Here is a 25,768-nt window from a genome sequence, read left to right as displayed (position 1 = left end):
TGTCTGGTCACATCTGTTTCTGCACATCTTTCAGATATATCACACACAAAATCCAGCATTTGGGGATATTGTGTCATCAGTGGCGCTTTCTAGGGAACTCTGGGTTCATAAACAAATGAACAGATTACATTCATCCATATATGTTGTTATTTCATCTGTGTCAGATGCAATATTGATAATATTCTTCATTGTAATATTTAATGACAATCTTCATTTAATAATTGATGGCAGTGTAATTTAATGCAAAAAGTTACTTATACACTGGAGGTTGGAAAATGTTCTTCATTTTACTTAACTGTTTAAGGACATCTTGAGAAGGAAGAAACAAGTGAAATTGCATGTGAAAAAAAATTAATATGGGTTGGTCAGGTGCATTGTTATGTGGCATTAAACATATTTGGACGTGAGTTATGGGCAGGTGCAGGAAATCCAATGTATATGGATTGAACTTCCACCAGTTTTCTCTGAAGCACAAATGCTCTCATCTTCTTCACTGACCTATTTCTCAGAAACATGTCATTTCTGTAAATGTCTCTAAGACTGTTGTCACTCCTCTTTTGCCTCCCCACTATGTAACCCCACTTCAAGACCTCCAGGAATGACTTATGCTGTCTTGCCTTACTTGCTCTATTCCTCCTCTGGTGCCTATGGAGAATGATTTATCCAGGTTTGCTTGTGCAGGAAGAGGAGAGGATATGTGAGATCAGGGATCTCCAAGCTTTCTATAAAGGATTAAAAAAAAAAAAGCTTTATGCTACTCTCTCTTTTTCTTTTATTTTTCCTCGAGGTGGCTGGTGTAGAAAATTGCTTGAGATGTGAACAAGATATGGAAGGGATAGAAAGAGCTATGGTCTTTCACTTTTCAGCTAGCCAACTGCAGCTTTGCTCATGTTTATAGCCAGTTTTGCAACCACATAAGATTATGTCCCATGCCCTTGTGCATAGTCTACACCAATGTTGACTGCCTCCAGGACGAGGCACCTCACAGAGCACAGGCTGCCAGGTGAACGGATGTGTAGGTGTTTTGAGAAATAAATATGCGTCTTTCTTTCTGACAATCTATTGCATACTTCTGGAAGAGGCAGAAGACTTTGTATCAGTCATCCTGTCTTTGCTTCTTTGGAAACACCAGGCTTTTCTGATGTGGCCTTCTCCCGAGCCCACATCTGGAGTCAGGGAATGCAGCCGAGGTGTTCCTAGTGCATGTTGATGTAAATACCCTGTGAATGGTGTCTGTGGATTTTCAAGGCTTATTTGAAAGGCAGACCACAGTGGAGTTTTTTCCAGCAGGCACGTTATAGGTTTTCAAAGACTTTAGGCCACGGAATCCAAAAAATGGCACCTTGTGTTTCGATGCTGTGCTTTACTAAATGAAAGACAATCTCAGATTCATCCTCAGCAGATGTACACTGTGCCAGCACTGGCTATTGTAAGGAGACAGTTACTCAATGAATCTTCTACGTTTCATCAGAGCAGAGCTGCGGGAAACATCACATGAAAGTAATACAGCATATAAAAGATATTAAAAAGGTGAAAAATATTCCTGTGGGAATTGTCTCATAATTTTATTATCCAGACCTCAAGAATTTGCCAGACTGGGTTGGAAATCTCAAAAGACTGGCTAGCTCACAAAATTTCCACTGCTTTGCTATGGAGAAAATAGGGCAAGTGTACATTTTAATTCTGAACACTTTGTTGCTTCTGCTTCTAGTCTGTAACTGAGCAAAGGAAGTGCAAAGGTATATGAAAATGAAACTGAAGAAGAAAAGGATCTGCTTTTCTAACTGTATTGGCACCTGGCCAGATATTTTAGGCGATGTAAATTGGGAAAGCTGCGTGGCAAGCTAAGGAGCTGCTAGAGCTTACACTGCATGAGAATCTGGCATGCAGCATTTGACATGTTTTTGGAATTTAATTTTTTAGGAGATACAATGTAATGCTTTTATTAAGCACTCAGGTGCAAATACAACCAGATATTTTCTTTGTTGTCTGAAAATATCTAGCTCTTTACATGCATGCTCAGCGAATTAATGCACAAACTAGCCGGAGGCCTTCCCATATCAGCATTATAGCATCACTTTTGCATAGTCATGCCTATCACAGTTGTTCACTAACTATCCCCTTATTCCCCTTTTTAAGCTAAATTCAACTATAACTGACTAATTAAGCAACTTTGAGACGTATTTCAGAACCTATTGACTAAAAAGTTATATTCTTTCAAAGCTGAGATTGTTGCCTTAGGGGAATTAAGTCAGCTCTTTAAATTTTTTAGTAGCATAGCGTTCTACTCAATAGGTTTTGAAATACATCTCAAACTCACTTAATTAGGTATAGTTTATTTTAGCCCTGGAAAGCAGTTGGTGTTCTCTGGGCACAGCCACAAACTAGTGAGGCTTGCTGCAAGCATGCTTCTTGCACACCAGGCTCAGTATGCCAGCAGCATCACAGCTGCAGAAACGGTGATGGCAGGGTGCAAGGGGCTGGCCACCTGGCTAATGGCGACAGGCTGTAGGAGACCCAACTGCTGGCTGAGACACCTTGTGTCAAGGGTTTACATGTCAGTGTTTATGTGAGTGTGAGGTGCCTAAAGTCCCCTCTGGTCAAACAGTCTCTAGCTCTCTTGGATGTCTTGCCTAGCTCACCATCAGCTACGATGTTAGCCAAGGCAGTGCAGATGAGATCCAGTTAGTGCAGAGGGTGTCTAAGGTAATGTTAGGCTTTTGGGGATATTCTGCTCCAGAAATGTGCAGGACTTCTGCAGGTCCTGTATCACCCCCGCCAACTCTGTGCAGATGTCTCAAATACTCTAGGCAGCTAGAGGCAGACACCAATGTTTAGGCAACTGAGTGTTTTCACTAGCATGCCTGTGTACACCTAAGTTTATTTTCTTAATCTGGAGCTGAAATTTGTGTGCAAGCCATCCCAGGATGGCTCTGCCTGTGTGTGTGCTGTGTGCTGGTTCAGCAGAGGTGTTCAACAGCTTTGGGATTATGGATCTTCCCTCCTGAGCAAAAGCAGAAGTGCTGTGCTAGATCTTGGTCTCTTCTCTTCATGCTCTCTGGCCTGAACCTGCAGTGAATGGCCCAGGAGAACATTTGGACTAGTATTAATGAGCTGAGTGATTAATTTCCTGTAGACACCACTTGAAACTTACTGTTTTTACACTAGCAAGGTGAATTCATAATTCAGCAGTGTCCTCTGACACATAAATACTCAAAGCAAACATCCATAGATATCACATTGCCATTCAAAATCAGTCTCTGCTTTTATCAACACTTGCTTGATTTGCTAATTCTCACATTAGTCAATTCTCTCATTTAAGACTATTATTAATCAATAACATGCTCATTTTCCAATAGCATAAATACAATCTTAGCATGTTTTCTAGATTTGCAAATGGTACTTTATTCTGATGGTTGCTTTTTTTTTTTTTTTTTCTTCTAAAACCATACAGAGATGTATTTTGAGAATGACTCTGACTAACACCTGTTTGACCTGCAGGTTTGAAATCTTTTCTACTGCTTCTACACTGCCAGACTGAACGAGCACAGAAATAAACATAGACTCGGATGATTACTTCTGAGTATTGATGCTGAGCTTTTTTTTGAGCAAAACTTTAAATTCACCTTCTGAACCTAGGGCTAGAATAGGGACAAAACAGACCTGAGAACTTGCCAGAAATTATTTTCTTTTCTGTTGATTGTTTCAGCTCTTCATTTTCCCCCAAAGTTCTTTATTGTGTTTTTGAGTGCTTTTGAAGCAAATCCGTGTTTGAGATTGTCCAGGTCCTGTGAATTTACTGTAATACAAGGAATAGTTTAAGTAAAACAAGAATGAATTCTAAACTTTCCTTCACATTCAAGCAAGGCCTGCTGTAAATAATTATAGATAATTTAAATGCTCAGCAGGTTTTGAGCTCTTTATAATCTGTGCTAAGTCATAGCATGAGGGGGGGCAAAAAGCCCCTCATTAAAAAGGAAAATTACTTTAAAGAAAGATAAATTTTATGAAGTTATTATTTTAGTTATCCAAAACTAAACAAATACTAGTCTAATAAGTAAAACTGGAACAAAACCAATATGAACAAAAATGATATAATGCTATAAGAACCGCTGTCAAGACTGGGAGAAAAAAAGTTCATGAGAATGAGGTCAGAAAAAATGCCACCCACAACTATTCCTTCTTTTATGAGGACGTATTTGAGAAGTAGATAAGAAGTTATTGAAGTTCTAGAACGTACCTCAATCTGAGCTTGCCTGCTGTTTCCAGAGCTGCAGGCAGCCTTGAATTGCCACAAGTGCTAACCAAGATACCCACCTAGCACTATTCTCTAGAGATCTGACCGATGAGCAGAGCTGCCTGAATTTCTTGCCAGGACTGGCTTCATTTGATGAAATTATTATTTTTCTGCTTACAGTTTATCCGCAAATGGCTTTTAGCTTTATTTAGATTTATTTAGATTTTTGTAGGCATAAATAAACCATTAAAGAATTAATTAGTTGCTATGATGAGTTGATGTTGTATATTTATGCCATCAGATCAGTCTCTGAACTGTGGTGGTACTTTCACTGCTCCATAGCTGGGCAGTCTGTAGTTTATACACAGTGATCCCTATTCTGTTCAGGACACTCAAAAATATTTGTTATTGTTTGGCAGCTGCTTTGCAGAGAAAAAAGAAATCGTTTGAAGTGTTAATAATGTCATAGCTGCTTGTTCAAACAATATTTATGAAGTTTTTTTCTTTCCATTGACGGATCCAACCATTCTTGGTTCTGCACCAAGCTGTGGGGACACCAGAGTAACAAGACACTGGGCTTTATCTGGGAGAAAAAAATAGAAGAAAAAAAGAAAAAGAAAAAACAACAGCAACAAAAGGCTTACATTTTTTAAGAGTTGCTTTTGCTTTCTCTACTCTACTTCTTGTGAGATCAGACCAAACCTCATATGAGAAGACACTAGTCATCAAAGAAACACAGACAATAAAGATAAGATTGGGTGTTCCCTATAGCTCTAGCAAGAAGTAGTATTTATGGGTGAAAACCTTTACTTTACTATTTTAAAATATCTGTTCTGTGCCCAGAGCTGGTAGGACTTTGTAGTTTTTGGCCAGAGGCTAGCAATCACAAAGTACTGTAAAGAACTGAATGAACTATTCCAAGTTAAAATGTAGTGAATATTGACCTTTTGCTATTTTTCCCCCCAAAACTGTTTTCAGCAAGAAATAAGTCTTCTTTTTTTGTTTGGTTTCAGAAAACAAGGATTGATAACATTGGATTTTACTGGGATATTTTTCATTTTCTTTTAGGTTTGCTTAAGAAAAAAATACTTTCCACATTTTTTACAATTCTTTTTATAATTTCCTTTAACAAGCAAAAATACCATTTTCTTATTTATGCTAATAGTAGAAGAAACTCAGTTGCAATGGGGAAAAGCAATGTTTGTGTTGCAGCAGAGCAAAATTTTAATCTTTCAAAATTATCTAGAAAGTCCAGCAAAATCAAATGGACTTCCTTTTACTAAGTGAATGCTTTCAAGTGAGCAGATCAGTTATCACATGTGAGTAGTTCCGCTGGGCTATTTTGACTTAAGAGTTCTTCTTCATGCTCTATACATTGCATTAGCATACTCTTTTTATCTTTTGGTTGCTGAAATATAGTTCAAGGACATGAGTTGGATTTTGTAAACAAGACTGGGATTTTTTTTTTTTTTTAATTTTATCAAATAATGTTCCTAGCAGAAAAATATGTTCAAACTGGCTAGAGCTGGCCTCCATTCCTTGGAAGCAGTACAGTGAAAAGCCAGGCTGGCATCACAGACTTCTCCCCTCTACCCCTTTCTTTCCAGGAACAGCAGTGAGTGGAATGACAAATGTTCCTCCACTAACAAACTGACTGCTCTGAGTAAAGGTGCACATATCTCTTGCTATTGTTTTAGCTTGAGATATCAGTGGATTTGGGTGGTAGGTTGTGCTAACTAAACCTCTGCAGCAGTACAAATGTGGGAAAACATATGCCACTTAGTTGTGGGATCTCCAGTCCGTTCTTTCCAGTTCACCAAATCCTCCTGCCCCTTTGGCACTCGCCAAGCAGCCCACCCACTAGTCAGATGCTCGCAGGTTTTCAGTAGCCTCTGGTGGATGGAAGATGTCCCTCATCCGCAGTGCTGGTTGTGTCCTGCTAAGGGGGTGGCCAGCTGCCCGTGGGTGCGAGGGGTGGCCCTGGTAAGTAGGTCCAAGTGGGGCTGTCCCCAGCACTGAGACTGCCAGGGCACCAGCAGCTCCCCTGGTCTCAGGGCTCACATCTCACTGTTTAGACTATGAACAGCATGAGTCTTCAGCAACTTAGGCTCTGAATTACTTTTTTTTTTTTTTTTAAAAGCTACCACAAGCTTTGTATAAATAAACCTAATAGGTTATCTTTTACAAGTCTGAATGATGTGTTAATTTTTCCTCTTCCTTTTCATTTCTGGACAAAAGGAGAACTGTGTACAAATTTTACAAGTTAATACTACGTGGCTTAACTAGATGTAATTAGGAGCTGGGAGCCTCTTTGGACTAATTATAGGACACAGTATTTCACTTCTATCTAACCTATTCAAATCCATCCCAGATCAGTGGTAACAAAGAGCCTGGGATGGCGACCTGCCAATTTTGCAGGGTGTAAAATTAGCAGGCTGCTCCTTGTCCCTATTCCTCCCAGTGGACAGATGTCCATGCAAACACCCTCACCATCATCACCGAGGCACTGCCAGACAACAAGGGATGACGACCCCCCTGATCTCTCCCTCCACTCCTGAGCTGATCTCTCCCCTGTAGTCTCCGCTGAATCCCAGGGCTAGGAGAAGCTTTTCCTGTGTGGGCTGCAGCCCCAGAAGTGACCTTGTGGAGAGCTGCAGCACACAGCACTGGGATATTAAATGTGCTGGGTAATGTCCCAAGTCAGTGAAATGCCTAAGGGTATGCCTGGTTTTAAATTAAGTCATCCAGCAGACATCAGATGAAGCTCACTCTTTAGCTCTTTAGTCCTGTGCTGCTTTCAGTCTGGAAGGAGCAGTTTTAAGTAGTAGACATCTCAGTTAGGTGGAGAAGGAAATTTTATTTTGTTCCTTTTTTTTTTTTTTTTTTTTTTCTTTTATAAAAAGGAGTAATTTGTTATTTGTTTGGAAGGATAATACTCTGGTTAGGTAATCTGTTGTTCCAAAGGATCTCAGCTTTATTAGGGAAAACAGTATCTATGTCTATCCAGCTTAGCTATTTGCAGGACACTTATCTCTGCAGTGTCTGAGAGCCAAGCATGATCATTAAGACTTACATGGAATGCTAACATCTTTAAATCCAAAATAAGAACCGCATTATGGGATAAGTTCAATTTCATGTCACAGTGGGAAAAATAGAGCCTTGCCGAAGATGAGCTGGGTGTTGGATCTGAACTGTATTAACTTTCTGTTACTTATTTATTTATTTTCCCCTTTTAACTTTCTGTTTATTACAGACTTTAGACCTTGATGGGTTATAAAGCTTGTGGAGGGGGAAAAATGATATAATAAAAACAAGCAGCATCAATAGAGTGGAGAGCAAGAGCCACCTGCCACTCTGCTAGCTGCAGCCGGTGAAGGGTACAGAAAGAAATGATTGACACCAGCATACAAACACACACCCCGACTAGACACAGCAATATAGTTCAGTAGCAAAGTTATAGCCTGTGACGAGATGAAAGAATACAGGCTTTAAAAGTAAAACACTTTGTGAACATAAACTCCGTCTATATTGCAGCGAGTCTCCGAGGAGTAACAGTGTGCTCCGTGCCCCTCCTTCGCTCCTGCCTGCTACAGATCCTGCTCCGCAGGCAGCAGGCAGGTTCAAACAAGGTCAGAGTGTCTGGCTTCTTGGCAGGAGCTGTCCTTTCTGCAAACTTAATAAATGGAGTCCAGGTGCAGGAGATATCCTTTACAAATATGTCCTCCACCAGGCCTGTAATGTTTTCCATTGCCTGGGCTGTAGCTCCCAGGTTGTATTAGTCCCCTGCTAATCAGAAAGGATCTGACAATGCCCAACTGCCAAGAGAAGGAACTTAATCAAATTAGAATGCATAAGAATTAACACATTTCCTAAAAACATACTGCAAATTCAGAACTGCACACAGCTGCCTAGAGCAAAGGTCTTGAACACCCTGCCCATAGGCTGGAGTTTTACTTCTTTGTGGGCCATATGGCACAAAGAGCTTGCGAACATGCTTACTTTAAAAACAAAATGCTGTTCACCCACCTGGTTACAAAGCCAGCCGTTAAAAGCAAGATAAGCATAACAAATAATAAGTCCTCTTTCTTACATGAAATGATGACTCTGGGAAAAATGAATTCCTTCCCACTTTTTCCTCCTTTGTACTGCACTGCCTGCACTGCCCTGGGATGTTCACTCTGAACCCTAATGATGATAAACATCTCTGTCATAATGATCAGTTTTTATCAAATGAATTAGGGAACGAGAAAAAAATCTAAGACAGGAGACCTCTTAAATCAAAAAATAAAGTTCTCTGCTGTCACCAGTGATGCATACTTTCTTGTTGGTGCTAATCAGTATGACTTAACAATTGCTGATGACAGCTATGAGCTTTGTTATTACGTATGAGATATATGTCAGTTCTGATTATTGTATAATATCTTCCCTGCTATCTCTGCTATTATATAACAGATATTACTGGTAATATACACTTAAGATAGTACCGAGTCATAAATTTCTGCTTCAGAGTTGAATTAATCTCCCTCTTATTCTAAGTATTTGTAGTCATATATCATGACAAAGGAAAATTTGTTTCATTTGATTGTGCTTGCCTCCTGGGAAGATTTGAGTTTTATTTGTGGAAGTACAAAAAGTTCGTCTTGGGTTTTACTGAAAGCAGACTTTAGGTGTACACTTAGAGATACAAATAGTGCATTTGCACTATTAGTCACATGCAGGTTGTATCTATGGTATACTAGTCGGTAAGTGACATTATTTCTCTTCCTGACTGGATGAATTATGCAGATAGTCAATATGGGTCAAATTCTGCCTTGCAACATCTTGTGTTATTTTGATTCTGTGTTGTCCCGTCAAAGACACAAAAACACACCATGGGATTTATCTGGCTAGCCCACTCTATATTCAATCAAGACATTTACAAGATACAATATCATTGATTTTTCATACCATCTACAGCTTAAAATCAAACTTTATTATTGGTTCATACAAATGACAAATAGATGGAAAGTTCCGAGCAACTTTGGATGACATAAATTAACGTAATCAATTACTGATATAGCTCTGTTATTAAAGTTTTTATGCTGGAATGTTGGCTTTTGACTTGCCAACCGATGTTCCATCTTTCTACAGTTTGGAGCAATTATGAGCAGAGCCCAGCAACAATAACTAACCCTCTAATAGCTGTGTCATATGTAGAATGGCTAGTATGTTGGTCCCAGCAAGCTGACTTTCCTTTGCAAATTGCTCAGGACTTGAAGCTGTCTCCTGTCACTGCCCCTCATTTCATGTTAACCTTAACTGATGCCCAGAAGGATCTAACTGCAGGGCACTGGAAACAAATGTACCAGAAATCCATCCTTCCACAGTTTTACCACCAGGCATTAGATATATCAGAGATCATTCTACTTAATTTATGAGGTGTGAGAATCAAATAACCTATATAAAAATTTATGTTCTGTCTCAAGATGTCCAATCGAGATTGAAATATGTCTGGTTAACTTCCAAATAAATTGACTCCTCCAGAGTTTTCTCAGAATTTTTCTCCCAGGCTAGAGTATGATTGAGTTTTATAGGTTTAACATTGTGAAGTAACACCTTAGAGAGAGTGAAGTTGAGACGTTTGTCCACACCATAGGCATATGCTATTGTTTCAGTACCAGTGAGGGGGGATCAATTTAGAAGGGGTTAATGACTCTGCTTTGTGTGTAATTACTGATTAAAACAGCACTATAGCAATATTTGAAGATAATCAAGCCTGGTCTACAGAGATAGACAGTCACTGTTGCGGGAAGTACTTGTAGAAGAATTCATGCTTTTCAGCCAGTAGAAATTCAGTGGAGACCTTCAGGTTAACTGGGTTGGAAGAAGAGGAGTGGTAATTACACTTTCAACTTGCATTCTCCCTGAGAGGTGAATGTGGGATACTGCCATGTGTGAATCATCCATTCAGGTAGAGACCAACCTCCTCAAGAACATAAGCAACATGAAGCCAAATATCCTGGCACTGAGCTTTCTCTAGCATGCCCCTTCATGGTGAGTCCTGCAAGCTGCTGGGCCACGCACAGGAAAGTCTGGCCTGGTAGGAGCCGCAGGTCTTTCCCCCTCCTGGGGTCAGTGTGTCAGGCTGGGCTGGGCTATCTTTCCTCTCACCTGCAATGCTAGTGGCAGAGCTAGACATTGGAGAACTTTGTCCAGCCAGGAGAGGCACGAGGACAAAATTGAAACTATGAGTCCTTCTGGACATGGGTCCACATTCCCACTTTGGTGTCTCTTTTTTTGTTGCTGATATATCGTACCTTGAAAAGTGTGTGGTAGTTCTGTTTATGGATGGAAAGATGGATTTTTGCCTTGATGTGTGTATAATGTAGTTGAGATAAGGACAATATGAAGAGCAGATACAACACAAGCAGTGTTCTGGTTGCAATGGGGAAGGTAGCTGTCCATCAGGGTAAAGCTTTACCAGAGGGACTAGTCGTATGTTTCCTGATCGAAGGGTTAGAGGCAGTGCTGTGGTTAAGCAGAAATCCCTTGCAAGTTCTTCAGCATTGCTGAGCCTAATTCTGGCATTACTAACACTCTCAATCCCTCTCTACCAAACGCTCATGGTAATCTTAATCATACCTTACTAGCTGACAAAAGAACTTGTACAGGCTCTGCCACCTTCTTGATTGTTTTTCCTTCTGGAAATGATAAAAAAAGTTGGAGAATTAGCAGAACTGTGGCCTCACAACCCGTTATTGCTTGCCCCTAAGTCTCTCCTTTCCTTTTTGGTACACCTGTAACAGACTTTGTATTTTACACTGCTAGGAAAGGGTGCAGGGGAGCATGTTGGCCTTACCTTTCAGGTTGAGTGCTGTTTCTAGCATTGGCTTGATGATTTTAATGAATTTTGTAGGGTGTTTCCAAAACAGCCTATGCATAAAGAACAGAAACATCTAAATCTCTGGTCTTTTTGTGAAAAGTTGCAATAGACACAATGATTACAGTTCCTCAGGGCTGCTAAATCCCATGGGTGCTCTTGAAAATGATAACAGATTTCATTGCCTGAGGATGGCAAATTTGACCTGTGGTTCTTCCTGTTATCTTTTAGTTTATTTTAATTCCCATCACTCCATCTTTTTCCTTTCTTCATGCTTCCCATTCCATCAGCTCTTGCTTAGTTTTGTCCTGCCCTCGAGTTTTTATTGGAATAATCTATTTCTTGTGCTCTTGGACTTGATTAGAAAAGAAAAATGTTACTTAACATGTCTTACCTAACAGCCCTGCTTTTTCCCATAACAGTGAGAAAGGTGATTTTCTTTTCAGGCCTGTCACTTCTTGTCCTTTCTTTTGAGATTGCTAGCCAGCATGGAGATGGCATTGTGTTGCGAATTCTTCTTTCACAGTTCTGCCCAGAACTGGGTTATGACCACTGTATTTTACCAGGGTTTCCACGTAGCTATCCATTCAGAAAGATTTCCAGTGACAACCAGAAATATTTTTTTTGCTTTGAAGTGTTGAAATAGCTATTGTTCGGCTCTTCATGTCCTGGATGAGTTTACATAAATGATTGTGTATGTATGTGAGATAGCAAAGAGGGAAGAAAACAGATAGAAGTATATTGGGGAGCGGATGACTCTACATCATATGGGTAAGGGAAATGCTGGGAGAAATAATTAGGGCTGTAATCTGATTTGCTAATAATCCATTTATAAAACAGTTATGATATATACTTGTAGGAATGTGACTGATCATAACGACAAATGATATTACTTCCTCCCCTCCCACTCTGTATTAAGGAACCTTAATTACTTGATGGCTCAAGACTTTGTGGGTGACTCATGCTACAAAGAGTGAGATGCTCACAGCACATAATGGAGCTCTTGAAGAGCTTTCATAACGATGGCGGGCTCTCTCTACCTCCCTCCCATACATCCCTCTTTGCCAAAGAGTTATTAGGTAATTTAAAATAATTAAAAAGGAAATAATTAAAAGATTTTACACACACAGAAATAGCACTTGCAGCTAATTATGTAAGTCTATCACTTCTAACACTGGAACACTATTACCATTATCAGGGAATTGCGTTTGAATTGCGACCGATAATCCTCTAGTCCCATGTTACGCTCTAGCAAGTGGGAGCTGGTTATATAGGTTTTTGTAGAAGGAAAGAAGTATATACCACCCATGCTCTATCCAAGGTTCTGCTGCAAGAGGTTTCTTGTCAGCTTTGTTCCCTGCAGATTTTCACCTAATTAAAACGTAGCAGGGAATGAAAACTCCTTCACCTAATGTTAATGTGTTTTGCTAAACACACAGGAGTTCCTTCAAGTTTTCAGCTGCTTGTAGGCTTGGGATGTCAAAATGTCTTCCTGATGGGGGACTGCAGAGATTGGCCATGTTAAATGAACTAAATGACAAAATTATCCTATGGTCTTGCTATCACTAGTGTGGACATTGCCTCCATAAATATGGTGATGGGGCTATGAGGTCATAATATATTTCATAGATCACCAACATAGAGCTATCTTTCATGTGGATAATGGCAGCAGTTTAATGGTGCAAAAGCCCATTATATTGTATCTTTATGGTTAGAAGCTAGTATCTTATCCAAATAAAACCTTTGATAATTAAGGCGTTCAGAATATAATTATTTGGAATAAAGTTTGGCCAAAAATCTCCTTCCAGTTTTGAAAAATACCTCTAATATCCAAACTATGGAATAACAACAGAAATTAACAGTGATTGTGGGATTTGGGGATTTCTTTACTATTTTTTTTTTTAACCAGAAATATTGTCCTACTACTTCCATCTTATGTGAAGAAAATATCAAATGTACATTGGCCACTAGAGGATACTAGTTCAGACAAATGCATCTTTAGATATATATATATGTTTTTCCTGTCTGAGGTGGTGTCTCCAAAACTAAGAGTGAAACGCAGCGTACAAAAGAATTTTTAGGCTGTGGTTTTCTAGAAGAGTTTGTGCACTTTTTCTGTCTTCAGCCCCGATTGCCCATCATGACACTCTTTTGGGAGCCACCAGCCCAGCTGAAGTTCAGTGGGAGCTACAGGCCCACAGAACCTCTGAAAACATGGGCACTTGAAATGAAAGGGTTTGTAAATGGTGGCATTAGTTCAGAAACAGCAAACCACCTTCATCTTGAAGGACAGAAGCAGGATGAGGTTGCATGGCTATCTGTGTGCCAGGGAGGAAGCATTTGAGGGAGCTATAGGCAGCCACACCCCTGAGCCTGGCAAGGGTGGCAGCAGCAGGAAAGGCAAAAGCACTTAGTTACGAGGCGGTGGCAGATGTGTCTTTCCATATTTCCAGCTGGACTGACTAGCTGCTCTGGGCCTGCAGCTAATGTTCACTTGTTTGATGCCAGGCAACTCTGCCATGGTTCAACATTATCCAGATTTCCAAGGGGGTTAAGATATCTTGTGGCAGTGGCCTGTAAATTTCTTAGGACAAAACAAATGCAATTTATTCCCTGGGCAGTAAAGGAGATGGTCAGGTAAGGAGCTAATGGCTATGTGGGAGAGAAACCTAGCAGCTGTGATCTACATAGATTTATTTTTGATTTGTTTTTGACCTCTGGCTTTTTATGTAAAGTCCTGGTGCTGATGGGTACACCTGCTTGCTGTGGGAAAACCTGCTTGGGATGGCTGAGTGGTGTCTGTGTGCCTTTTTCCTTCTGCCTATCCACTCTTCACCCACAGCATGTCACATCTAAAATTGCTGTGATTTGGGGCAGATACTGGCTGAGAGATTGGTTTGTCACAGGGGCTTAATAGGAAATTATCTGGGAGAAGGACTGTGGAAGGGCTCAGCAGTTTGGAGTACCTCTGAAATATATCAGCCTTGCATCAGTTGGTAGGAATGGGGTTCACCCTTTCTGCCCCAAATGAGTAGATCACAAAAATCATCGCCTTCTGCAGGTAATTCCCAGGCTGTGGAAAATGTGTGCTCTGTGAAGACATATTAAACAGGGTCTTTCACATCACCACAATACAGCTTTTTGTTGAAAACTGAGAGGTGAAAGTTTCAGTCTTTCATCTTGGAAAAATACAAAGGATTTATCCAGGTAATTAATTCTTTCTTGTCCATACATAAGTTTCCCAGCATGGAAACCTACCCATGCTCTAAGTAGGAACAGACACTTGCAATACTCTCCTCTTGACAAAGGGTTGACCAGGCTTGGTTTATGTCCCAGCTCTTTTGTCAAGGTTGCTTCTCCAGGGGTATTTGTCAGAGTCTTCATGACTCCCCCTGGAGGGGCTGGGTTCCTCTAAAGGGTGGTTCAAAGTGGAAAGCTCTTCTAGGCACTCCAAAACACACTCTGGAGAACTTTCTCTCTCTCTCTCTCTCTGCCTTGACTGCAGGTGGTGCATAGGGAGAGGAAGCCAGCCTGCACCATTTGCATCTTCAGTTATAATATGGGGTAAGAGCATTTACCTGACATACAGAATTATTTGTGAGTTATGGACAGATTGTGCTTTCTAAAAGCTAAGCAGTATTATGATCATGCAGTATTTTAGGACTGGTGTAAAGAGAGTTTGCATTAAATACCATCATTAATGATCTAAGAAAAAAGTGAGAAGAGCATGATTACAAAATTCAGAGGATATTGAATTAGAAGGACTAGAGAGAAAATGAGATAATAAAAAGAGACCTAAAGAGATTATAAAGGTAGACAGGGGTTTTTATAGAAATGGAGATTCATCCTGGAAAACTGCAGGATAATAAATCTGTGAGAAAATAATCTGAAACACATATCTTTGAGAGGAAGAAGAAACCTGGGAAGTAGTAATTCTGAAAGAAGTAAGATCATAATGGATAGCCAGCCAAGCCTGAATTTGCAATATCATAAAGCTGAAAATGACCAATGTAATTTTAAGTTGCAAATGCCAAACTATCATGTCACAAGACCAATAATCTTTTCTGCAAACAGTTCATTACAGCTGAATGCAGAATAGCTCAAGCAGCTTTCAACTCTGAGCAGCAAGTCTGGATCTGTTTAGTCACAGTGTGCTGTCCTCATTCCAACCAAAATTGACTTGATGTCTTTCAAGATGTTTGCCTAAATTTGGTGAGATGCTGTTTGGTTCATGCTGCTGTACAAGTCACACGCACCCCCTGGTATTCAGCTGCTGTCCGTTAAGTTTTGTGAAGCAATATTGGTAGCAGCCACTGAACACTTTCTTTTTTGCTTTTCCTCCTAAGGGCATGGTTTATATTTGTGGATGGAGGCTGAAGGTCTTTGCATAACATTTTACTGGAATGTGCAAAAAGCTGTTACTGGGCAAGAGTAGGTTGAAAATCTGCCCTTCACTTGGACTGGGCAGTGGGGAACAAGCAGTACACAGATTCATGGTGGTTTAAATTAGAAAGTTTCAGCCTGCAGTTGAGATGAGTGCAGAAAGCGTACACAAGGCTAATGCCACACCTTGGCTGAAGAGTGAAAACTCATGGTAACTGATGACTTTTGCATTGTGTGATCAGACCTTCAGTTTCTCAGTCCTGAAACAGGAGTTCTCTGTCCTATTTCCATTAAGCCACAACAGAGTAGAGGACGACAGCAAAGCTTGTTCCTGAAGAGTAACGTGATCCCTGGATATCCTGGGCTGGGAATACTAGGCATGTTGCTGATGAATAATCACATAATGAACCTGTTGTAACAGGTGGTCAGAAACCAGCAGAATAACCAGAAAACAGTTTTGATCTGGTCCCAGTAGTGGATATTGCTGAGGAGGAGCTCAGTGGAACAGCTGAGGAATTGTGTTGCTGCATATGGTTCTAGTTGTACCTTTTTAACCACTAAAGTTTTCAGACCCAGGTAGATTATATTTACAGTCACCCTATTAAATCATCATAAACTTTTAATGGCAGGAATATGACCTGTTCACAAAACCAAATGTAAATAGTGAAGGTTTGGAAAGGTTATTGAAATTGCTGTCAATGTGAATCATACAGTCTTACCCAAGAAATAAGCTGCTGGATTTCATAAGGCAAAAGTTGTGAAAATGAATATCTCCTCCAAATAAAGCAAAACTAACATTTTACCATCTTCTGATGGCTGAAATTTATGGTGGCAGCTAAGATATGAATGAAAGTTAAATAGTCCTATTAATTTGATTACTTGTTTCCAGAGCCATAAGACATGTGGAAAGTAATATCATGTGGGAAGTGGTGTAAGATTTACACTCGCCTGAGAGAAATCACTGCTCAGTCTATCAGATTTGATAGGTGTCAGAGGGCCTTTTGAAAATGAATAATAAGAGGACTGAATAATAAGAAAGACGCTTAGCTATTTAAAACTTTTAAACATTTGGATGAATTTTTAAACTAATTAAAAAAAGTTTAAGTGGAAGTTTTGACATATATCTGGAACAGGGTAGAACTGCTCAGCTGAATGTGTGAATTATCTCACACTGGCATTTGTGAGGGGGATTTTTAAGGTGCAAATGATTTTAGGGCCATTCAAATCAGAGGAAACTGTATTTGTGTTTGTGGCTCTGTCCTCCTGAGGTTTGGTAGGATGTCTCAAACAGGTTAGGACCCAACTGTCCAAGGCTTTGTGTAGACCCAAGCTGTTTTTGCATATCCAACAAACCTGATAAATTATGTCTCTTCAGTTTATTTTATGATAAAATTTGCTAAGCAATAAAATGTAATAAAATCGTCTTGGCCAGGGTGATGCAATGGACCCTGGCTGCTGTAGCGGTGATCACAAAACCATGCTGATGAAGGGTCTGCTTCTTAGAATCATAGAATCATCTAGGCTGGAAAAGGCCTTCAAGATCATCAGCACTAACCATCAGCCTGACTTACTGAGTCCCATCACTAAACCATGTCCCCTCATGCCACCTCCCCATGATTCTTAAACATCTCCAAGGATGGGGACTTCACCACTTCCCTGGCAGCCCTGTTCTTGTCTCACTAATACTGGTGGCAGAGCTGCTCACTGACTGCAGTGGGAGTGGTGTTGCGCCACAAACAAGACTTAAAAGAAATAACTGTCCTGAACTAATGGATGGTCACTTGTTGTTTTTTATCTTTATGCCTTCTTCCCTCGACCAAGCTGGGAAGTCAAGTCTTGGAAAGAGGGGCTCCAGGACACTGCTGGGAGTGAGCTGCCTGCATGGGAAGAGTGATGGCAAGTAAAATGAGTTCAGAGTCCTTGCTTCCCATCAAGCAGCAGCAGTTGCCTGGCACAGAACAAGGCTGGATTAATCTCTTATTCTTCATTTGAAAGCCCTTGTATTAAAAGACTAAGGTTTAGGATTTTACACCTATTTAATACCTGGCTAAGAACTGGGGGTATGTGTTCAGATATTAAAGTGACTAAAAAGATATATGCTCAGGTTAAGGTTATTTCAAAAAAAGAAGTTCTGTCATTAATAATTTTTGGTCAGGAGCTCTGCCCGTCATCAGGAGATAAATCAACTTGCAGCAGCTGTGACAGCTCTTTAAGTCTGAGGCCTGAACAGCTTAATTGGGGAAATGATCAATTCTAAGATGCATAGTCAAGATGACATCCTTGGTGCAGTAAATTCTTTCAGGAATGAACATGAATAAAATGAATATATTTATGGAGCAGTGATGTAATTCAGAAGCTGGGTTGTTAGGGAGCTGATGCATCTTCATTCCCTCTCTGCCCTGTAGCAATTTTCCAAGACTCCAACCTCAGATATCTGTGAATGGTCTACAAACTGCCCTAGGAGAATGCTGATATTATAAGAATGAAGAATCTTTCAAAATACTGAATGAATGAATAAAAAGTCAGCGTTTCCTAGTGAGCGTTATGAGTCTACCATACTTTTTTTTTTTTTTTTTTTTTTTTTTTTTCTACAGTCAGGGTTAAACATAAGTCCTCAAAAACGACTGCTTGTGAGTTGCTGTAAAATATTGCCACTTCATAGTGACAATTATGTGCATGGTCCCCATCCATAGTAATACAGATCCAGCAAACAGACACAAGAGCCTGAGTAGCATATGAAAATCCCTTGGGTTAGTCATTGCAACTTTCCTGAATTAATGATTTATTCACTTGAGGTCACTCTGAAAAATAAACACTGAATCACATTTTGGTAAAAACATACTTGCTTCAAGGCCCTCTCATCTACCTGATTTATTTAATGGTGGGGTGGAGTTCCTCATCTGCAAATTTGGATGAGTACCTTGGGGATCCTCAGGGATGGGGCCCTAAGACTGCTTTTCCTGCTGAGGTTGGGCGCCTCTCCCAGAGAGGGCCTCTGCCCATACAGAAGAGAACCCCAGGTGGTGCTGAGTGTGTCAAAAAAGAAAAAATATTAGCATGGAGTGCTGGGCTGACCTGCAGCTTGCAGGGTGCCCTGCTGCAGCACCCAGGGGGGTTCATAAGAGGTGTGCTTTGTTGCACAGAACTGGTAAAGACCTGGCAAGTGGACGCTGTCATTATGTTATTCAGACACTAGTAATACTGCCTCTTGGCTGAAATTCACTTTGCAAGGAAGGATGGCTCCCCTCTGCTTATGTATATCACTAATTTCAGATTCTGCCGGCTCTGAGTTCTTGCTTCCCCTGGTGAGCGTTAGCAGCACTGGAGGAGAGCTGAAGCTGAGCCTCACTGCTGGAGCTCAGCGAGGAGAAAGGAGAGCAAGGGTTCACACAGTGGTTCAGTTCTGCTGCTGACATAGAACAGGGCCTTTGCAAGCTCTCGGTGTTGCTTTTGGCAGGGCCCAGTGCTGGGTGCCCACCACAGAAATGGGCTCTGGAGTCTGCGAGGTATCTTGGAGTGATCAGCATGTACCAAGCAATTTTGTTTTAAAAAGGGGGTTATTTTCCTTCCACAATGTGCCATGTGCCTGCACATGTTCCTGGGGATGACAAAACGCTACAGTAACCGTTCCGAAGTTATCACTGGTGCCTTTATGCAGAAGAAATGGCTCCAGGTTATGTGAAGAGCATCCATTCATACACAGGTTCGTGATTAACCCTACAGGTTCCCACTGAGTTGTTACAGTGAATAAAGCAAGAGGCCACATGAAAAGCACTTTGATATTGACACAGAGTAGAGTGGACCAAGTGCTCTTACCAGGAATTTTGTCAAAATAATTTTCATGCCTAGGTTTAGGCCACATAGCACAAGTATTTCCCAGCTAGCGGGCAGTGACCATGAAGCACATACTTGAGTGTGTGACTCAGGCCATCAAAAGAAAATGCTTTAATCATGAACTGTGTGAACTCTAAGAAAAACCTCCGGTTGAGCTAATATAATGTATTGGAAGTGACTTGGATATCTTCCCATCTGTGGTGTACTTTAATGAAATCTGTCCTCTCCTGCTCTGAATGTGCGTGTGAGTGTGTACTTAATAGATGCCGTGCAGCAAACTCCCCAGGATTAGCTAATGAAAATAGCACTGTAAAATGAATTGATTGAATCGATACAGCTGGAATTTTGAGCCCTGTGACAAATGCACCAGCCTGAAACTCCCCTTTACCACTGCAGCGAATATTTTATGTGCAAGTGTGTGTTACAGACTTCTAAAATGAGACTGCTGTTTGTAAATTAAAATTGACTTAGGCCAGATGGATGTGCTTATGGAAGCAAAAGAGAAGGAGGAGCTCTTCAAGTGGTGGAAGGTGGGACTGCCCATCAGAGCTCTGGGTCATGCTCACAATTACAAGAAAGTCCAAAGAGACCTTCTTGAGCAAAGCTGTTTTCAGGAACTAGGCTCAAAAGTGTAAAATAACAGGGGGCTGAGGGAGCTGGGGAAATTTTCCATGTTCCTCATTGCCTTTCTGACTTGTCTGAGGCTTCCAGCCCAGCTGTGAGAGCATAGCAGCAGCCAGCCTAGGCTGTGAGGGAAAGTTACCTGCAAAAAGAAAAGGCTGTGGATGGGGAAACAAAAAAACAAACAAAAAACCCTTCATGCTTCAGGTAGTCTCACCTTCTGAGACTTTGTAAACACATCCACCTGTTCCTCACACAGCTCCCACTGCAGAATGCAGAGATGTTTAAACTTGCTCTATTTCAGAGGGAATTTCTCATTCCTCAGATAGTTTAAGTGAATAATTTGAAATGTGAATGCCATAATTAAGTCTAATTATTTTACCATACTTTTGCCTTCATTAGACATTGTGTTTGTAATAATTGCTGTAATCAGCCATATGGTTAGTATTAACTCCTTAATTACATGAGGGCAGATCATCCCTGCAGAAGGAACAGATGACTTACAGCTCTGGAAGTGTCACACAAAGCCCTGTCACCCTCAAAAAGTTGTGGGGATTTGGTTGTCCTTCACCTATCATAAAGGAGCAAAAGGACAAGGTTTCAAATGCATCACAGCCCCAAACTTGTGTTTTGGGCATATCTGGCTCTTACTACTGTTGGTGTCACAAAATACATCCTCTTTCCCAGGGAGCAAGGCTGGGGATGCTGAGCTCGAGTCACCTCACCAGGCAGTGCCCTCTGTCCCAAAGCTGAGCCCTTTTGATGGGCAGACAGTCATAGTTTAACAGAAATATGAAATGATTCTGTAGAAAAACTTCTCCTCCACACATTAGTACTTATGTTTATCCACACTGGCTCCAACCTTGTGCCATCAGCTGCAATTTCAAGGAGTTACTACTAGCATTTGCATGTGTAGAAGTAGTATCTACCATCTAATTCTCTTTTGCCTGGCTTGCTAGTAATTCTGTCTTCTTGTTGCTAACAATTCCACTTTCAAATTATTTTTTTTACAGTTACATTATAAAGAAAAATCCAGATTAAGTACACTGTAATTGCTGAGGATTGTAGGATATATGTTAATTTTTCTTTTGTAGTGTTCCAGGCTGCCAGAATCAGTTAATCAAATGTTTTATCTTTCTGTATAACATTTGCAAGTTAAAATACTTACTGAGTCAAATCTCACCTGACCCAATATTAGGTGCCTTATACTTTCATTGATCTTACCATAAGTGGACTTTGGTTGGCTATAGGGCAAACCACAGGGCAAAATCTTACTGTTGTTTTCCACCCAAATGTTTAACCATATGCTGGTTTTCTTCAGTCAGTTTCCTTTCTTCTGTTTCCAAGAAAGTAAACAGAGAAATGTGTTAACTTTATAATAGGCTAACAGTTTGCTCCCCTGATGTCCCTTTTTTTCCAAGCATGGAGATGCAGGGGGACAGCCCAGGGAGGGATACGTGTCTGAAACATGTCTACATGTGTCCACTCCTTTGTTAAATTACAGGGACACCAGCATTTGGAGCAGAGAGATTCAATTTGAAATAAGCTTTGACAGGCCTTCCACAGGATTAGAACTGGTGACTTGCAGGGCCTTTTTGCCTCAGATTCAAGTAGCAAAAATTGTTTCCTTTGGGATGATTCCTTGAGAAAATGGAAGGTGAAGAGTGCTTTTTGGTGACTGCTGTAAGTAGGCTGCTTCCCAAATCCCTTCAGGGTTGTGATTTGTAAGGAGGTTGTGATCTGTAAGTGGGATCTGTATCCACTGTGGGAAGGAAAATGGAGGAGTTTGTTCTGTAGTGGATATATTATAGGCGATATATTATTACTACTTATTACGAAACCTTCCCCATGAAAAGATGTTGCCATTCCACTCACTACCTTAATTGGGACACAAGTGGGGAAGGATATGCATTTTTGGGTGTGTTGAGATAAAACCCCAAAACCAAACAGTCTGAAAGGCAGCAGAAAATATGTGGCTGAATGCTCACTGGGCTTGTGCAGCCTTTGGAAGCACGGCTTGTGTCTTACAAAACACACAAAGCCCTACCAAGCATGGAATAACCACTTCATCATTTTAAATGAGGGCTATAAAAAATTACAGTCAGCATATAATAGGTATTTTGCACCCATGCTAAGTACTGCCAAGAAAATAGTTACCCAAGTAAATCAATAAAGTATCATTCCCTTCCAAGGTCTTCCTGTCCCAGTCCCTGAACCTCTTATTTCAGAGGAGTACTGAAACCCGTTCAAGATTTATTTTGATGAAAGTAAGTATCTCGGCATTATCAGGCAGTAAAGAAGTTGTTTACTACTTCTCCAGGACTGTTGAAAAATTCCCTCTGAATACATACTTGCGTTGTAGCTATCATAAAAATGTCTACCAGCTATTGGAGCCCCCAAATTGATTTTTATTTTTTTTTCTTTCCAGAAAACAAAGAATTCAGCCTGAGACCGAGAAATTGCTTCATAAGAAAACCATCTGTGTTGAGAGAGATGGACTAAGGTATCCTGTCACATACACCAGGTTCTGTTCAGGTTTGGTATAAAACATTGCTATTCATATTCAGTTAGCAAATAAGGTTGGGCTGAGGTAGCAGCACCTGTTCTGAGTGTATTTCCTATAAATCAGTCTAGATGTTTAATATGTTCCTCATTACCAGAGCATTTGAAAACCAGCAATACACCTGAAAACCAATTTGCTGGTATAAATGTTCCAACAAAGTGGTGAATTTTCAGCTCACACTGTCAATTATTGGCAGGAAGCAAATTTTGACTTGGCCCTTGTCAAAGTTAATACAATTCACAGTCATACTTCTCTAATCAAACTTTGAAAATACAACGTGCAGTATATACCATTGCAAGAGATGAAATCCCAAATTTTTAACACATGCAACAAAATCTCTGCACAGGCACTGCAGATATAAAATGATTTGGTAGAAAAAAAAAAGTGAAAAAAAATAGTGAAGACATTCAAGGAAATCTTTATCTGTCCACAAAAAATGTTAATGGGAGATAAGTGGACTCAGCTCCTGTCTGTGGAAGGCTTGCCCAGCTTTGACTGCTAGTACACCAAGCAGCTGGCAGAGATGCCCCAAGTGGGAGATGCCTTGCACTTTGGGGACTTACACCAGGAACAAAACAAAGTGATATTGCCCCATCTGCTCTTGAACCCTAGACAGTTCAGGGGATTAAGGAGGCAGGGAAAAAGTGTGCTGACCTGCTTGGAGCAGAGGCATGGCAGCCAGGTTTCTCATTCTTGTGTCAACTCCTGGCAACTGTGAGCTCCTGAAGAGAGATGCCAAGTGACCAGACTACATGGACTTCTGAGCACCTTACAAGATCTCCCTCCTGTTGAGGGGCTGGGCACTTAGGATGCGATTTAGTGTTTTTTTTTAATCATCTAAAAGTTATGTGTCTTCTCTGCAGCTACTCATTTAGGCTTCCTCCAGACATATACTTCTTAAGCATTGACTTTTTTTTGGATGGATTCTCTCAAGAGGCCACTCACGGAGTGTGATTTTGTGTGGATGTGGAGAAGACCAGACCTCTGCAAGTCTGAAATCTTTCAAGGTTTAGCCTTCCTGGATACCCTTGGAGCAGAGTGCAAACCTGCAACACTTGTTGAAGATAAGATGGCTGAAAGATTGTAAAAGTAATGCTCATCACTGGAAGGAGACAAGTGCTGTTTCTGTGTGCCCTGTGCCAGTGAATAGGGTGAGTCAGATTTTAGCAGTAGATACTGTGTTTAGCAGGTATTGGGGATAGTTCAAAAGAACCAGAGAAGCTCTTATATCTGCACTTGGGTGGTCCCGTTACTAGAGAGAAGAGGGTCAAAGGGAGGTGAAATAACCATGAAAAAGCAGATTTGCCATAGGAACTGAGGGTGGCATATGCACGGCCTTTCATCCATACAGATAGTGATTCTCTTTTCCAGACCTGGTACAACACCGACTCTTCTCCATTATCCTCCCTCTCTCTGATGAAAAATATAATTATTACTATTTCTGCATTGCCTGAGCATGGTCTCTTTTTTAATAAATTGAAATATTGGTTTCACAGCAAATGTTAGCTGTTATTTTTAATGAAATACATGTTTTACGTCTCTTGCTTTTCTTTAAATCTTTTTTTTTTTTTTTTTTTGGTTATACTTACAGCATTTTTGGTTATGTTCTTCATTTTACATCTTGAATAAGCATCTCTTCTTGATGTCTACCTTTATGTTTCTATGTACAAATCTATCAAGACCATCAAGAAATGGTTTCCCAAACAGAATTTATTGCAAAGCTGATTATGTATTAATATATACAAATGACAAATCTAAAACACAATGTCAAAAAGCAAGAAAATGCAATCAAGAATTTATTATTCTCCCATTACTATTCATCTGGGAAAATAGCTGCTCTACTTTACCAGAATAACTTCCCCCTCCCACACCTCACACCCAATCCAGGTTTTCTAGGTAAGTGCCACAGAGTTATTTGTGATAAAATACTTTAATATATAATAATACCAGAAGTTCAATGTAATTTATCTACCTATTTTTTTCACTTCTACTTTCCAAGTAGGCTTATTATAAAAATTTATTGTTACACATACACATTGTATATATCTGTGTGTGTCTAAACTTACTGGTCCATTTTACAGGTGGAATAAGCATCTTCTGCTTTTTATAACCTTGCATCTTGTCCTCTTTTGTATACATTTCCCCAGCATTATAGATATGTTTTCTTCTATTAAATATTCACAAAAATGCCTCTCCCCAGGAATGGCCCTATCCCAAACCTCCCCCTTTTTTGTGTGTGTGATTAAATAGCAGATTAATTTGAATAATATACATGTGAGAAAAAAAAAAAGGCTTTGATTTTCTTCTTGGAAGATGATACTGTGGTAATGTCTTATCTACTGTACTGTCCCATTTTATATCTTGTGGAATAACTGCTCATCGGGTCTTTTTCAGCTGAGGGACTCTATGCATACCATTCTGCAACCCCTCATAATGTGAGATGTTAGGAAGCACAGGTAAAGAATAATGTGTTGCAACGCCTTTGGATGGCCACACCACTACATGTTATATTGACGCCGTTACATTTGCTTGCAAGGTAGAGCTGATTATGGATGTATTTTTAATCTAGCAATTCCTAGATGCCCGCATAGCGACTGATAAAATACCTCTCATTTGCAATGTTGAAGTGTTTACCTTTGGGAAATCCATGACAGCAATAACTTTGTTTTTGTCACCAGAAGCTGGACCCCTGCCATGCTGTCTGGGGGAATATGGTTGTTGTGGACAAGAGGAACAATGGGAGCAGAATGGCTGATATGTATGCACACAGGTAGGTGTGCGCCCACACACACTCACAAAAACACGTGTGTTGTTTAGCATACATTATATATTGAATATACAGATGTATATAGTACTATGCATTAGTAACACATGTACATGTGCATGTATTTGTGTACATGTGCACATACATGTATGACTGAACTCTGTGAAGTATTCAGAGCATAATACTGAAATGATCTCCCTGTGTTTCACACAGAGGCAATCACTCTGCCAGCACATATAAGAAGTCATTATAATAGTTATTCTATTTATGGAGAAATGTGTAGATAAAATGTAGGAAAATTATTGTTCTCCATATTCTCACTTTTTTATTGAAGAAACAAATCACACAGTAAATTACATCTGATTTGCATGAAATGTTGCATACACCTAGATCTCAGCATGAGCCTGGGAAAAGACATTGTTTTAATTCCAGAATCTTTATAGCTATTTCTTCCTTTCTTTTCCTTCCTTCCTTCCTTCCTTCCTTCCTTCCTTCCTTCCTTCCTTC

This window comes from Oxyura jamaicensis, chromosome 3, assembly GCF_011077185.1.
Source record: "Oxyura jamaicensis isolate SHBP4307 breed ruddy duck chromosome 3, BPBGC_Ojam_1.0, whole genome shotgun sequence".
Classification (NCBI taxonomy): domain Eukaryota; kingdom Metazoa; phylum Chordata; class Aves; order Anseriformes; family Anatidae; genus Oxyura; species Oxyura jamaicensis.
Note: the sequence above shows the minus strand (reverse complement) of the source record.